The 17,208-nt window shown below is 47.1% G+C and overlaps 1 pseudogene; it reads left to right on the plus strand.

The window, feature by feature from the left end:
• Nucleotides 1-17,208, plus strand: part of LOC135537974 (GATOR2 complex protein WDR59-like) — a 101,736-nt pseudogene that overhangs the window by 54,880 nt on the left and 29,648 nt on the right.

Raw genomic sequence — 17,208 nt, forward strand, 5'->3', positions numbered from 1 at the left:
AGTAGAACAGAGGAATGTATAGACCCACTACAGTAGAACAGAGGAATGTATAGACCTGACTACAGTAGAACAGAGGAATGTATAGACCTGACTACAGTAGAACAGAGGAATGTATAGACCTGACTACAGTAGAACAGAGGAATGTATAGACCTGACTACAGAGGAATGTATAGACCTGACTACAGTAGAACAGAGGAATGTATAGACCTGACTACAGTAGAACAGAGGAATGTATAGACCTGACTACAGTAGAACAGAGGAATGTATAGACCTGACTACAGAGGAATGTATAGACCTGACTACAGTAGAACAGAGGAATGTATAGACCTGACTACAGTAGAACAGAGGAATGTATAGACCTGACTACAGTAGAACAGAGGAATGTATAGACCTGACTACAGCAGAAGAACAGAGGAATGTATAGACCTGACTACAGTAGAACAGAGGAATGTATAGACCTGACTACAGTAGAACAGAGGAATGTATAGACCTGACTACAGTAGAACAGAGGAATGTATTGACCTGACTACAGTAGAACAGAGGAATGTATAGACCTGACTACAGTAGAACAGAGGAATGTATAGACCTGACTACAGAGGAATGTATAGACCTGACTACAGTAGAACAGAGGAATGTATAGACCCGACTACAGTAGAACAGAGGAATGTATAGACCTGACTACAGTAGAACAGAGGAATGTATAGACCTGACTACAGTAGAACAGAGGAATGTATAGACCTGACTACAGAGGAATGTATAGACCTGACTACAGTAGAACAGAGGAATGTATAGACCTGACTACAGAGGAATGTATAGACCTGACTACAGAAACAGAGGAATGTATAGACCTGACTACAGTAGAACAGAGGAATGTATAGACCTGACTACAGTAGAACAGAGGAATGTATAGACCTGACTACAGTAGAACAGAGGAATGTATAGACCTGACTACAGTAGAACAGAGGAATGTATAGACCTGACTACAGTAGAACAGAGGAATGTATAGACCTGACTACAGTAGAACAGAGGAATGTATAGACCTGACTACAGTAGAACAGAGGAATGTATAGACCTGACTACAGTAGAACAGAGAATGTATAGACCCGACTACAGTAGAACAGAGGAATGTATAGACCTGACTACAGTAGAACAGAGGAATGTATAGACCTGACTACAGTAGAACAGAGGAATGTATAGACCTGACTACAGTAGAACAGAGGAATGTATAGACCCGACTACAGTAGAACAGAGGAATGTATAGACCTGACTACAGAGGAATGTATAGACCTGACTACAGTAGAACAGAGGAATGTATAGACCCGACTACAGTAGAACAGAGGAATGTATAGACCTGACTACAGAGGAAGATGTATAGACCCGACTACAGTAGAACAGAGGAATGTATAGACCTGACTACAGAGGAATGTATAGACCTGACTACAGTAGAACAGAGGAATGTATAGACCTGACTACAGTAGAACAGAGAAATGTATAGACCAGACTACAGTAGAACAGAGAATGTATATAGACCTGACTACAGTAGAACAGAGGAATGTATAGACCTGACTACAGTAGAACAGAGGAATGTATAGACCTGACTACAGTAGAACAGAGGAATGTATAGACCTGACTACAGTAGAACAGAGGAATGTATAGACCTGACTACAGAGGAATGTATAGACCCGACTACAGTAGAACAGAGGAATGTATAGACCTGACTACAGAGGAATGTATAGACCTGACTACAGAGGAATGTATAGACCTGACTACAGTAGAACAGAGGAATGTATAGACCTGACTACAGTAGAACAGAGGAATGTATAGACCTGACTACAGTAGAACAGAGGAATGTATAGACCTGACTACAGAACAGAGGAATGTATAGACCTGACTACAGAGAGGAATGTATAGACCTGACTACAGTAGAACAGAGGAATGTATAGACCTGACTACAGTAGAACAGAGGAATGTATAGACCTGACTACAGAGGAATGTATAGACCTGACTACAGTAGAACAGAGGAATGTATAGACCTGACTACAGTAGAACAGAGGGATGTATAGACCTGACTACAGTAGAACAGAGGAATGAGTGCTCTCTCTCTCTCTCTCTCTCTCTCTCTCTCTCTCTCAACAACTCTCTCTCTCTCTCTCTCACCAACTCTCTCTCTCTCTCACCAACTCTCTCTCTCTCACCAACTCTCTCTCTCTCTCTCTCTCTCTCTCTCTCACCAACTCTCTCTCTCTCTCTCTCTCTCACCAACTCTCTCTCTCACCAACTCTCTCTCTCTCACCAACTCTCTCTCTCTCACACCATCTCTCTCACTCTCTCACTCACTCACAGACCAGGCTGGTGCTCTGACCTCCGGTGGTAGACATGACCCCTCTGCTCTGCCCCAGACACTGCAGCAGGAGTTCTCTCTGGTCAACCTGCAGATCAGAAACGTCAACGTGGAGGTGAGCTTATAACTCCTTATAACGCCTCCTATGATAGTCTTATGACTGCTTATAACTCCTAATGACCTCTCCTATGATAGTCTTATGACTGCTTATAACTCCTTATAATGTCTCCTATGATAGTCTTATGACTACTTATAACTCCTAATGACCTCTTCTATGATAGTCTTATGACTGCTTGTAACTCCTAATGATGCTATGTCACTCCCCGTATGACAGTTTATAACTCATAATGACATATGCTATGTCAATTATTTAAAACGGGTTATGACTCCTAATGACATCTGCTGTGTCAGTCTAACGACATCTTATGACATTGTTATGTAGGCTTTATGACAGCGTAGTTAGACGGATCCTGCACCCTTCATACCGTTAGAATGGCTTTATTATGGTCTGTTCTATAGAACCACATCTCCCTTTATTATTATGGTTTGTTCAATAAACTACATCTCCCTTTATTATGGTGGTCTGTTCTATAGAACTACATCTCCCTTTATTATGGTCTGTTCTATAGAACTACATCTCCCTTTATTATGGTGGTCTGTTCTATAGAACTACATCTCCCTTTATTATGGTGGTCTGTTCTATAGAACTACATCTCCCTTCATTATGGTGGTCTGTTCTATAGAACTACATCTCCCATCATTATGGTGGTCTGTTCTATAGAACTACATCTCCCTTTATTATGGTCTGTTCAACAGAACTACATCTCCCTTTATTATTATGGTCTGTTCTATAGAACTACATCTCCTTATGGTCTGTTCTATAGAACTACATCTCCTTTATTATTATGGTCTGTTCAATAGAACTACATCTCCCTTTATTATGGTCTGTTCTATAGAACTACATCTCCCTGTATTATGGTCTGTTCTACAGAACTACATCTCCCTTTATTATGGTCTGTTCAACAGAACTACATCTCCCTTTATTATGGTGGTCTGTTCAACAGAACTACATCTCCCTTTATTATGGTGGTCTGTTCAACAGAACTACATCTCCCTTTATTATGGTCTGTTCAACAGAACTACATCTCCCTTTATTATGGTGGTCTGTTCTATAGAACTACATCTCCCTTTATTATGGCGGTCTGTTCAATAGAACTACATCTCCCTTTATTATGGTGGTCTGTTCAACAGAACTACATCTCCCTTTATTATGGTCTGTTCAACAGAACTACATCTCCCTTCATTATGGTCTGTTCTATAGAACTACATCTCCCTTCATTATGGTCTGTTCAACAGAACTACATCTCACTTTATTATGGTCTGTTCTATAGAACTACATCTCCCTTTATTATGGTCTGTTCAACAGAACTACATCTCCCTTTATTATGGTCTGTTCAATAGAACTACATCTCCCTTCATTATGGTGGTCTGTTCAATAGAACTACATCTCCCTTTATTATGGTCTGTTCTATAGAACTACATCTCCCTTCATTATGGTGGTCTGTTCTATAGAACTACATCTCCCTTTATTATGGGGTCTGTTCTATAGAACTACATCTCCCTTTATTATGGCGGTCTGTTCTATAGAACTACATCTCCTTTATTATGTTGGTCTGTTCAATAGAACTACATCTCCCTTTATTATGGTCTGTTCAACAGAACTACATCTCCCTTTATTATGGTCTGTTCAACAGAACTACATCTCCCTTTATTATTATGGTCTGTTCAACAGAACTACATATCCAGAACTCTGACACAGTGTCACTTTGTGTCCCGACATGTTTCCTGCTTCCCATATTTCTTTGTTCTACGTGGAACCAATGCGTTTCTGTGGTGTGATTGTTCTACGTAGTACCAATGTGGTTCTGTGGTGTGATTGTTCGACACCGTACCAATGTGGTTCTGTGGTGTGATTGTTCTACGTTGTACCAATGTGGTTCTGTGGTGTGATTGTTCTACGTAGTACCAATGTGGTTCTGTGGTGTGATTGTTCGACACCGTACCAATGTGGTTCTGTGGTGTGATTGTTCTACGTTGTACCAATGTGGTTCTGTGGTGTGATTGTTCTACGTAGTACCAATGTGGTTCTGTGGTGTGATTGTTCGACATCGTACCAATGCGTTTCTGTGGTGTGATTGTTCTACGTAGTACCAATGTGTTCTGTGGTGTGATTGTTCGACACCGTACCAATGTGGTTCTGTGGTGTGATTGTTCGACATCGTACCAATGTGGTTCTGTGGTGTGATTGTTCGACACCGTACCAATGTGGTTCTGTGGTGTGATTGTTCGACACCGTACCAATGTGGTTCTGTGGTGTGATTGTTCGACACCGTACCAATGTGGTTCTGTGGTGTGATTGTTCGACACCGTACCAATGTGGTTCTGTGGTGTGATTGTTCGACACCGTACCAATGTGGTTCTGTGGTGTGATTGTTCGACACCGTACCAATGTGGTTCTGTGGTGTGATTGTTCGTCATCGTACCAATGTGGTTCTGTGGTGTGATTGTTCGGGCCTCCAGATGGATGCGGTGAACCGTAGCTGTGTGGTGTCAGCCGTGTTCGGGACCAACCAGGTCCACCTGGTGGTGAAGTTCCCTTCCCACTACCCCAACAACGCTGCTCCATCCTTCCAGTTCATCTCCCCCACCACCATCCCCACAGCCATGAGGACCAGGATACAGAAGGTACCCGTGTGTGTGTGTGTGTGTGTGTGTGTGTGTGTGTGTCTGTATCGTCTGTGTGTGTGTCTGTATCATCTGTGTGTGTGTGTGTCTGTATCGTGTGTGTCTGTATCGTGTGTGTGTGTCTGTACCGTGTGTGTGTGTGTCTGTATCGTGTGTGTGTGTGTGTCTATCGTGTGTGTGTGTCTGTATTGTGTGTCTGTATCGTGTGTGTGTGTGTGTGTGTGTGTCTGTATCGTGTGTGTGTGTGTCTGTAGCGTGCGTGTGTGTGTGTGTGTGTCTGTATCGTGTGTCTGTATCGTGTGTGTGTGTGTGTGTGTGTGTGTGTGTGTGTCTGTATCGTGTGTGTGTGTCTCCCTCTCCTCACAGTTGTATCTCCTCTGTGTAGATCCTGACAGACACGTCACTGCAGAAGGTGAAGAGGAATCAGAACTGTCTGGAGCCCTGTGTTAGACAGCTGGTGTCCTGTCTGGAGTCTTACATGGTGAGACGCATACATTTTAAATACTTTTTAAAATGTTTAATCCACGAATCACATTACATCAAGAACCGTTCAAACATTTCGAAGGTCTTGGACACAATGACACTCGTGGACAATGTTCCCTCTAAGAAGAAATGCCATGTGGCACAGAGAAGTCAGAAGTTTACATACACTTCAGCCAAATACATTTAAACTCAGTTTTTTACAATTCCTGACATTTAATCCAAGTAAAAAGTCTTTGTTTTAGGTCAGTTAAGATCACCACTTTATTTTAAGGATGTGAAAGGTCAGAATAATAGTAGAGAGTGATTTATTTCAGCTTTTATTTCTTTACTACACCGGCTCTGTCTTATGTGGCCGGGCAAACTATTACAGACTATAAAGGAAGCAGAGCCGTGAGCTGCCCAGTGACACGAGCCTACCAGACGAGCTAAGTCACTTCTATGCTCGCTTCGAGGCAAGCAACAACACTGAAACATGCATGAGAGCATCAGTTGTTCCGGATGACTGTGTGATCACGCTCTCCGTAGCCGATGTGAGTAAGACCTTTAAACAGGTCAACATTCACAAGGCTGCAGGGCCAGATGGATTACCAGGACGTGTGCTCCAGGCATGTGCTGATCAACTGGCAAGTGTCTTCACTGACATTTTCAACCTCTCCCCTGACCGAGTCTGTAGTACCTACATGTTTCAAGCAGACCACCATAGTCCCTGTGTCCAAGAACACAAAGGCAACCTGCCTAAATGACTACAGACCCGTAGCACTCACGTCTGTAGCCATGAAGTGCTTTGAAAGGCTGGTCATGGCTCACATCAACACCATTATCCCAGAAACCCTAGACCCACTCCAATTTGCATACAGATGACTCAATCTCTATTGCACTCCACACTGCAATTTCCAACCTGGACAGAAGGAACACCTATGTGAGAATGCAGCTCAGCGTTCAACAACATAGTACCGTCAAAGCTAAGGTACCTGGGACTAAACACCTTCCTCTGCAACTGGATTCTGGACTTCCTGACGGGGTCGCCCCCAGGTGGTGAGGGTAGGTAACAACACATCCGCCACGCTGATCCTCAACACAGGGGCCCCTCAGGGGTGCGTGCTCTGTCCCCTCCTGTACTCCCTGTTCACCCACAACTGCATGGTCAGGCACGACTCCAACACCATCATTAAGTTTGCAGACGACACAACAGTGGTAGGCCTGATCACCGACAACGACGAGACAGCCTGTAAGTGTAACGGATCTCTTTGTCGTCTGACGCCGAGTATGAAATATGGGACCAATGCACAGCGTGGTAAGTGTCCATGTTAATTTATTAACTGAACACATAAAACTAAATAACGAAGTGAATGGAAGAAACGAAACAGTTCTACAAGGTGACATACACAAAACAGAAAACAAACACTCACAAACAAGAGTGGAAAAACAGGCTACCTAAGTATGGTTCTCAATCAGAGACAACGATCAACAGCTGCCTCTGATTGGGAACCATACCAGGCCAAACACATAGAAATACCAGACATAGAACAAAAACATAAAATGCCCACTCCAACTCACGCCCTGACCAACCTAAAATAGAAACATACAAAAGGAACTAAGGTCAAGACGTGACAGTAAGGAGGAAGTCAGAGACCTGGCCGTGTGGTGCCAGTCAGGAAACTAAACGATTTGGCATAGGTCCTCAGATCCTCAAAAGGTTTTACAGCTGCATCATCGAGAGCATCCTGACGGGTTGCATCGCTGCCTGGTACGGCAACTGCTCGGCCTCCGACAGCAAGGCACTTCAGAGGGTAGTGTGTACAGCCCAGTACATCACTGGGGCTAAGCTGCCTGCCATCCAGGACCTCTACACCAGGCGGTGTCAGAGGAAGGCCCTAAATATTGTCAAAGACCCCAGCCACCCCAGTCATGGACTGTTCTCTCTACTACCGCATGGCAAGCGGTACCGGAGTGCCAAGTCTAGGAAAAAAAAGGCTTCTCAACAGTTTTTACCCCCAAGCCATAAGACTCCTGAACAGGTCATCAAATGGCTACCCAGACTATTTGCATTGTGTGCCCCCCAACCCCTCTTTTACACTGCTGCTACTCTCTGTTCATCATATGTGCATAGTCACTTTAACTATACATTCATGTACATACTACCTCAATTGGCCCGACCAACCAGTGTTCCCGCACATTGGCTAACTGGGCTATCTGCATTGTGTCCCACCACCCGCCAACCCCTCTTTACGCTTCTGCTACTCTCTGTACATCAATAGGCTGTACCCTGACAGTTTAGACAGTAGCCAATAGGCTGTACCCTGACAGTTTAGACAGTAGTCAATAGGCTGTACTGTCAGCCCCTGTCCCAGCGGGATACGAGGGCTGTCCCAGCGGGATACGAGGGGCTGTTCCAGCGGATACGAGGGGCTGTCCCAGCAGGATACGAGGTGCTGATACGAGGGGCTGTTCCAGCAGGATACGAGGGGCTGATACGAGGGGCTGTCCCAGTGGGATACGAAGGGCTGATACGAGGGCTGTTCCAGCAGGATACGAGGGGCTGATACGAGGGGCTGTCCCAGCGGGATACGAGGGGCTGTCCCAGCAGGATACGAGGGGCTGTCCCAGCGGATACGAGGGCTGTCCCAGCGGGATACGAGGGGCTGTCCCAGCGGGATACGAGGGGCTGTTCCAGCGGGATACGAGGGGCTGTCCCAGCAGGATACGAGGGGCTGATACGAGGGGCTGTTCCAGTGGGATACAAGGGGCTGATACGAGGGGCTGTCCCAGTGGGATACAAGGGGCTGATACGAGGGCTGTCCCAGTGGGATACGAAGGGCTGATACGAGGGGCTGTCCCAGTGGGATACAAGGGGCTGATACGAGGGGCTGTCCCAGTGGGATACGAAGGGCTGATACGAGGGGCTGTCCCAGTGGGATACGAAGGGCTGATACGAGGGGCTGTTCCAGCAGGGTACGAGGGGCTGATACGAGGGGCTGTTCCAGTGGGATACAAGGGGCTGATACGAGGGCTGTCCCAGTGGGATACAAGGGGCTGATACGAGGGGCTGTCCCAGTGGGATACGAAGGGCTGATACGAGGGGCTGTCCCAGTGGGATACAAGGGGCTGATACGAGGGGCTGTCCCAGTGGGATACGAAGGGCTGATACGAGGGGCTGTCCCAGTGGGATACGAAGGGCTGATACGAGGGGCTGTTCCAGCAGGGTACGAGGGGCTGATACGAGGGGCTGTCCCAGCGGGATACGAGGGCTGTCCCAGCGGGATACGAGGGGCTGTTCCAGCAGGGTACGAGGGGCTGATACGAGGGCTGTTCCAGCAGGATACAAGGGGCTGTCCCATAACAGTTTGTTTTCTCTGTTCTTGCTCCATAGACCCAGGAGGATGGTAGTGCTGCCAACCCGTACGTCCTGTCTAACCCCGTGACCCCTGCTCTGCCAGCCTTCCCCGGGTCACCAACACCTACGGCTCCTACCAGGATGCCAACATCCCCTTCCCTCGTACCTCCGGGGCTCGCTTCTGTGGCACCGGCTGCTTGGTGTACTTCACAAGACCCATCACTATGCATCGCTCGGTACCACCCACTGAGCCCACACCCAGGTACACTTTATACTGCTGCACTCATTAACCTGTTATCTGTGGGTCCCCCAGGTCCCTGTCTCCGTACCACAGTGGGGTCCTTGTTCACCTGCCTCTGTGTGTCCCCAGGTCCCTGTCTCCGTACCACAGTGGGGTCCTTGTTCACCTGCCTCTGTGTGTCCCCAGGTCCCTGTCTCCGTACCACAGTGGGGTCCTTGTTAACCTGCCTCTGTGTGTCCCCCAGGTCCCTGTCTCCGTACCACAGTGGGGTCCTTGTTAACCTGCCTCTATGTGTCCCCCAGGTCCCTGTCTCCGTACCATAGTGGGGTCCTTGTTAACCTGCCTCTGTGTGTCCCCCAGGTCCCTGTCTCCGTACCACTGTGGGGTCCTTGTTAACCTGCCTCTGTGTGTCCCCCAGGTCCCTGTCTCCGTACCACAGTGGGGTCCTTGTTAACCTGCCTCTATGTCCCCAGGTCCCTGTCTCCGTACCACAGTGGGGTCCTTGTTAACCTGCCTCTATGTCCCCAGGTCCCTGTCTCCGTACCACTGTGGGGTCCTTGTTAACCTGCCTCTATGTCCCCAGGTCCCTGTCTCCCGTACCACAGTGGGTCCTTGTTAACCTGCCTCTGTGTGTCCCCCAGGTCCCTGTCTCCGTACCACAGTGGGGTCCTTGTTAACCTGCCTCTATGTGTCCCCAGGTCCCTGTCTCCGTACCACAGTGGGGTCCTTGTTAACCTGCCTCTATGTCCCCAGGTCCCTGTCTCCGTACCACAGTGGGGGTCCTTGTTAACCTGCCTCTATGTCCCCAGGTCCCTGTCTCCGTACCACAGTGGGGTCCTTGTTAACCTGCCTCTGTGTGTCCCCCAGGTCCCTGTTCCGTACCACAGTGGGGTCCTTGTTCACCTGCCTCTGTGTGTCCCCAGGTCCCTGTCTCTGTACCATAGTGGGGTCCTTGTTAACCTGCCTCTGTGTGTCCCCAGGTCCCTGTCGGCCCTGTCTGGCGTACCACAGTGGGGTCCTGACTCCTATGAAGATGCGTAGTGAGTCTCAGAGCTCTCTGAGGCTGTACAGTGGCAGCCCCACCCACACGGACAAGGACCATGTCTCCATATCATCATTCTACTACAAAGAACGGGTGAGACACACACTGGGCTGCGAAGGACACACACAACACACACTGGGGAGGGTAGGACACACACTGGGGAGCGAAGGACACACACAACACACACTGGGAGGGTAGGACACACACTGGGGAGGGTAGGATACACACTGGGGAGCGAAGGACACACACAACACACACTGGGAGGGTAGGACACACACTGGGGAGCGAAGGACACACACAACACACACTGGGAGGGTAGGACACACACTGGGGAGGGTAGGACACACACTGGGGAGCGAAGGACACACACAACACACACTGGGGAGCGTAGGACACACACTGGGGAGGGTAGGATACACACTGGGAGCGTAGGACACACACTGGGGAGGGTAGGACACACAACACACACTGGGGAGCGTGGGACACACACTGGGGAGCGTAGGACACACACAACACACACTGGGGAGCGTGGGACACACACTGGGGAGGGTAGGACACACACTGGGGAGCGAAGGACACACACAACACACACTGGGGAGGGTAGGACACACACTGGGGAGCGAAGGACACACACAACACACACTGGGGAGGGTAGGACACACACTGGGGAGCGTAGGACACACACAACACACACTGGGGAGGGTAGGACACACACTGGGGGAGGGTAGGACACACACTGGGGAGCGGGGACACACACAACACACACTGGGGAGGGTAGGACACACTGGGGAGGGTAGGACACACTGGGGAGGGTAGGACACACACTGGGGAGGGTAGGACACACACTGGGGAGGGTAGGACACACACTGGGGAGGGTAGGGACACACACTGGGGAGGGTAGGACACACTGGGGAGCGTAGGACACACACTGGGGAGGGTAGGACACACACTGGGGAGGGTAGGACACACACTGGGGAGGGTAGGATACACACTGGGGAGCGTAGGACACACACTGGGGAGGGTAGGACACACACTGGCGAGGGTAGGACACACACTGGGCAGCGTAGGACACACATGGGGAGCGTAGGACACACACTGGGCAGCGAAGGACACACACTGGGGAGGGTAGGACACACACTGGGGAGCGAGGACACACACTGGGGAGCGTAGGACACACACAACACACACTGGGGAGGGTAGGACACACACTGGGGAGGGTAGGACACACACTGGGAGGGTAGGACACACACTGGGCAGCGAAGGACACACACTGGGCAGCGAAGGACACACACTGGGGAGCGTAGGACACACACTGCGGAGCGAAGGACACACAACACACACTGGGGAGGGTAGGACACACACTGGGGAGGGTAGGACACACACTGGGGAGCGAAGGACACACACTGCGGAGCGAAGGACACACACAACACACACTGGGGAGCAGTTTCTGCCAAGGCAGCAGCTACTCTTCCTGGGGTTTATTATGGATCCCATTAGTTCCTGCCAAGGCAGCAGGTACTCTTCCTGGGGTTTATTATAGATCCCCATTAGTTCCTGCCAAGGCAGCAGCTACTCTTCCTGGGGTTTATTATGGATCCCCATTAGTTCCTGCCAAGGCAGCAGCTACTCTTCCTGGGGTTTATTATGGATCCCCATTAGTTCCTGCCAAGGCAGCAGCTACTCTTCCTGGGGTTTATTATGGATCCCCATTAGTTCCTGCCAAGGCAGCAGCTACTCTTCCTGGGGTTTATTATGGATCCCCATTAGTTCTTGCCAAGGCAGCAGCTACTCTTCCTGGGGTTTATTATGGATCCCCATTAGTTCCTGCCAAGTCAGCAGCTACTCTTCCTGGGGTTTATTATGGATCCCCATTAGTTCCTGCCAAGGCAGCAGCTACTCTTCCTGGGGTTTATTATGGATCCCCATTAGTTCCTGCCAAGGCAGCAGCTACTCTTCCTGGGGTTTATTATGGATCCCCATTAGTTCCTGCCAAGGCAGCAGCTACTCTTCCTGGGGTTTATTATGGATCCCCATTAGTTCCTGTCAAGGCAGCAGCTACTCTTCCTGGGGTATATTATGGATCCCCATTAGTTCCTGCCAAGGCAGCAGCTACTCTTCCTGGGGTTTATTATGGATCCCCATTAGTTCCTGTCAAGGCAGCAGCTACTCTTCCTGGGGTTTATTATGGATCCCCATTAGTTCCTGCCAAGGCAGCAGCTACTCTTCCTGGGTTTATTATGGATCCCCATTAGTTCCTGCCAAGGCAGCAGCTACTCTTCCTGGGGTTTATTTTTGATCCCCATTAGTTCCTGCCAAGGCAGCAGCTACTCTTCCTGGGGTTTATTATGGATCCCCATTAGTTCCTGCCAAGGCAGCAGCTACTCTTCCTGGGGTTTATTATGGATCCCCATTAGTTCCTGCCAAGGCAGCAGCTACTCTTCCTGGGGTTTATTATGGATCCCCATTAGTTCCTGTCAACGCAGCAGCTACTCTTCCTGGGGTTTATTATGGATCCCCATTAGTTCCTGCCAAGGCAGCAGCTACTCTTCCTGGTGTTTATTATGGATCCCCATTAGTTCCTGTCAACGCAGCAGCTACTCTTCCTGGGGTTTATTATGGATCCCCATTAGTTCCTGTCAACGCAGCAGCTGCTCTTCCTGGGGTCCAAAACACATTAAGGCACTTAAATTGCACTTAAATCACTTAAATTACATATCAAACAGTACATCATATAACATTATTACACTACTACATATCTACAATACTAAATGTTTCATACCACCATATCGCTGAAACTCACTTAGATAATATCTTTGATGATGCAGTGGTAGCAATACAAGATTATAACATCTACAGAAAAGACAGAAATGCCAGTGGTGGAGGTGTTGCAGTTTATATTCAGAACAACATTCCTGTAAAACTTAGAGAGGATCTCATGATAAATAATGTTGAAGTAATATGGCTACAGGTTCATCTGCCTCACCTAAAGCCCCTTCTGGTGGGAAGCTGCTATAGATCACCAAGTGTTAACAGTCACTATCTGGATAATATGTGTGAAATGGTTGATAATGTATATGGTATTTTCTGATAATGTATATGATACCTACAGGGAGGTATATTTTCTGGGTGATTTATATATATATATCTATATCCCATTTAGCAGACGCTTTTGTCCAAAGCGACTTACAAGTCGGCTGGGGCCACTACTTTTACATATGGGTAGCCCCAGCGGGAATCGAACCCACGACGCTTGGCGTTGCAAGCGCCATGCTCTACCGACTGAGCCACACAGGACTAAATATTGACCTACATTCATCAGGCTGCCCACTCAAGAAAAAGCTTCAAATAGTAACCAGTGCCTGCAACCTGGTTCAGGTTATCAGTCAACCTACCAGGGTAGTTACAAACAGCACAGGAATGACATCATCTACATGTATTGATCACATCTTTACTAATGCTGCAGACAGTTGCTCTAAAGTAGTATCCAGATCCACTGGGTGTAGTGATCACAATATAGTAGCCATATCTAGGAAAACCACAGTTCCAAAGGCTGGGCCTAATATAGTGAATAAGAGGTCAGGCTGGGCCTAATATAGTGAATAAGAGGTCAGGCTGGGCCTAATATAGTGAATAAGAGGTCAGGCTGGGCCTAATATAGTGTATCAGAGGTCAGGCTGGGCCTAATATAGTGTATAAGAGGTCATACACTAAGTTCTGTAGTGATTCCTACGTTGATGCTGGTCTGTGGTGTGTAATGAGCAGCAACCAGACGCTGCTGGTCTGTGGTGTGTAATGAGGAGCAACCAGACGCTGCTGGTCTGTGGTGTGTAATGAGGAGCAACCAGACGCTGCTGGTCTGTGGTGTGTAATGAGGAGCAACCAGACGCTGCTGGTCTGTGGTGTGTAATGAGGAGCAACCAGACGCTGCTGGTCTGTGGTGTGTAATGAGGCATCCAGACGCTGCTGGTCTGTGGTGTGTAATGAGGAGCAACCAGACGCTGCTGGTCTGTGGTGTAATGAGGAGCAACCAGACGCTGCTGGTCTGTGGTGTGTAATGAGGAGCAACCAGACGCTGCTGGTCTGTGGTGAGTAATGAGGAGCAACCAGACGCTGCTGGTCTGTGGTGTGTAATGAGGAGCAACCAGACGCTGCTGGTCTGTGGTGTGTAATGAGGAGCAACCAGACGCTGCTGGTCTGTGGTGTGTAATGAGGAGCAACCAGACGCTGCTGGTCTGTGGTGTGTAATGAGGAGCAACCAGACGCTGCTGGTCTGTGGTGTTTAATGAGGAGCAACCAGATGCTGCTGGTCTGTGGTGTGTAATGAGGAGCAACCAGACGCTGCTGGTCTGTGGTGTGTAATGAGGAGCAACCAGACGCTGCTGGTCTGTGGTGTGTAATGAGGAGCAACCAGACGCTGCTGGTCTGTGCTGTGTAATGAGGAGCAACCAGACGCTGCTGGTCTGTGGTGTGTAATGAGGAGCAACCAGACGCTGCACTTGACACATTTATGAAATTGCTTATTCCAGTTACTAATAAATATAAGCACCCATTAAGAAAATGACTGTAAAAACTGTTAGATTGATGAGGAATTGAAGAATTGTATGGTTGAGAGGGATGAGGCAAAAGGTATGGCAAATGAGTCTGGCTATCAGATGTGACTAATCTAAATAAAAAGAAGAAACTATACTTCTGAAATAAAGATAAATAAACAGCTTTGAATTACATTTTGAGAGATAAAAGCCAACTCTGCTCCACCATTCATTGAATCAGATGGCTCATTCATCACAAAACCCACTGAAATTGCCAACTACTTTAATGACTTTTTAATTTGCGAGACAAGCAAACTTCGGGATGACATGCCAGCAACAAACGCTGAGACTACACATCCAGGTATATCGGACCAAATTATGAAAGACAAGAATTGTACTTTTGAATTCTGTAATGTCAGTATGGAAGAGGTGAAAAAAGTATTGTCGTCTATCAACAATGAGAAGCCACCGGGGTCTGACAATCTGGATGGAAAATATACTGAGGATAATTGCAGACAATATTGCCACTCCTATTTGCCAGATTCTAGTAGGCTTAAATTTAATATGTGGCAATATTGTCCGCTATTCTCCTCAGGCCTGGAGGAAGCTAAATCATTCCTCCCCCCTAAGAATAGTAAAGCCCCTTTTACTGGCTCAAATAGCTGACCAATCAGCCTGTTACCAACCATTAGTATACTACTGGAAAAAATGGTGTTGGACCAGATACAATGCTATTTCACAGTAAACAAATTGACAACAGACTTTCAGCACGCTTATAGAGAACGACATTCAACAAGCACGGCAAATTACTGATGATTGGTTGAGAGAAATTGTGGGGGCTGTTTTGTTAGATTTCAGTGTGGCTTTTGACATAATCGATCATAGTCTACTATGATCGATAATGGAATTCCCCAGGGTAGCTGTTTAGGCCCCTTGCTTTTTTCAATCTTTCTAATGACATACCACTGCCTTAACAACCCTATCATCGAGGCAGTCTCAACAGTGAAGAGGCGACTCCGGGATGCTGGCCTTCTAGGCAGAGTTCCTCTGTCCATTGTCTGTGTTCTTTTGCCCATCTTAAACTTTTCTTTTTATTGGCCAGTCTGAGATATGGCTTTTTCTTTGCAACTCTGCCTAGAAGGCCAGCATCCCGGAGTCGCCTCTTCACTGTTGACGTTGAGACTGGTGTTTTGTGGGTACTATTTGATGATGATGCTGCAGGTTGAGGACTTGTGAGGCGTCTGTTCCTCAAACTAGACACTCTAATGTCCCTGTCCTCTTGCTCAGTTGTAGACCGGGTCCTCCAACTCCTCTTTCTATTCTGGTTAGAGACAGTTTGCGCTGTTCTGTGAAGGGAGTAGACTGATGAGTTTCAAAAGAAAGTTATTTGTTTCTTGCCATTTTGAGCCTGTAATCGAACCCACAAATGCTGATGCTCCAGATACTCAACTAGTCTAAAAGTAATTCATTATAGCTATAAACTATAACTAGAAACTACCTAGGTCATTAATTATACTGTAGCTATAACTAGTAACTACCTAGGTCCTTAATTATACTATAGCTATAACTAGTAACTACTAGGTCATTAATTATACTGTAGCTATAACTAGTAACTACCTAGGTCATTAATTATACTGTAGCTATAACTAGTAACTACCTAGGTCTTTAATTATACTGTAGCTATAACTAGTAACTACCTAGGTCCTTAATTATACTATAGCTATAACTAGTAACTACTAGGTCATTAATTATACTGTAGCTATAACTAGTAACTACTAGGTCATTAATTTTACTGTAGCTATAACTAGTAACTACTAGGTCATTCATTTTACTGTAGCTATAACTAGTAACTACTAGGTCATTAATTATACTATAGCTATAACTAGTAACTACCTAGGTCATTAATTATACTGTAGCTATAACTAGTAACTACCTAGGTCATTTCAACTCTCTAGAGACAGCAGGAGTGGTAGAGATACTCTGAATGATCGTCTATGAAAAGCCAACTGACATTTACTCCTGAGGTGCTGACCTGTTGCACCCTTGACAACCACTGTGATTATTATTATAACCATGCTGGTCATTTATGAACATTTGAACATCTTGGCCATGTTCTGTTATAATCTCCAACCCGGCACAGCCAGAAGAGGACTGGCCACCCCTCATAGCCTGGTTCCTCTCTAGGTTTCTTCCTAGGTTTTGGCCTTTCTAGGGAGTTTTTCCTAGCCACTGTGCTTCAACATCTGCATTGCTTGCTGTTTGGGGTTTAATTATACTATAGCTATAACTAGTAACTACTAGGTCATTAATTATACTATAGCTATAACTAGAAACTACCTAGGTACTTAATTATACTATAGCTTTAACTAGTAACTACCTAGGTCATTAATTATACTATAGCTATAACTAGAAACTACCTAGGTCCTTAATTATACTATAGCTATAACTAGTAACTACTAGATCATTAATTATACTATAGCTATAACTAGTAAC

The sequence above is a fragment of the Oncorhynchus masou genome, unplaced genomic scaffold (assembly GCF_036934945.1).
Source record: "Oncorhynchus masou masou isolate Uvic2021 unplaced genomic scaffold, UVic_Omas_1.1 unplaced_scaffold_880, whole genome shotgun sequence".
Classification (NCBI taxonomy): Eukaryota; Metazoa; Chordata; class Actinopteri; order Salmoniformes; family Salmonidae; genus Oncorhynchus; species Oncorhynchus masou.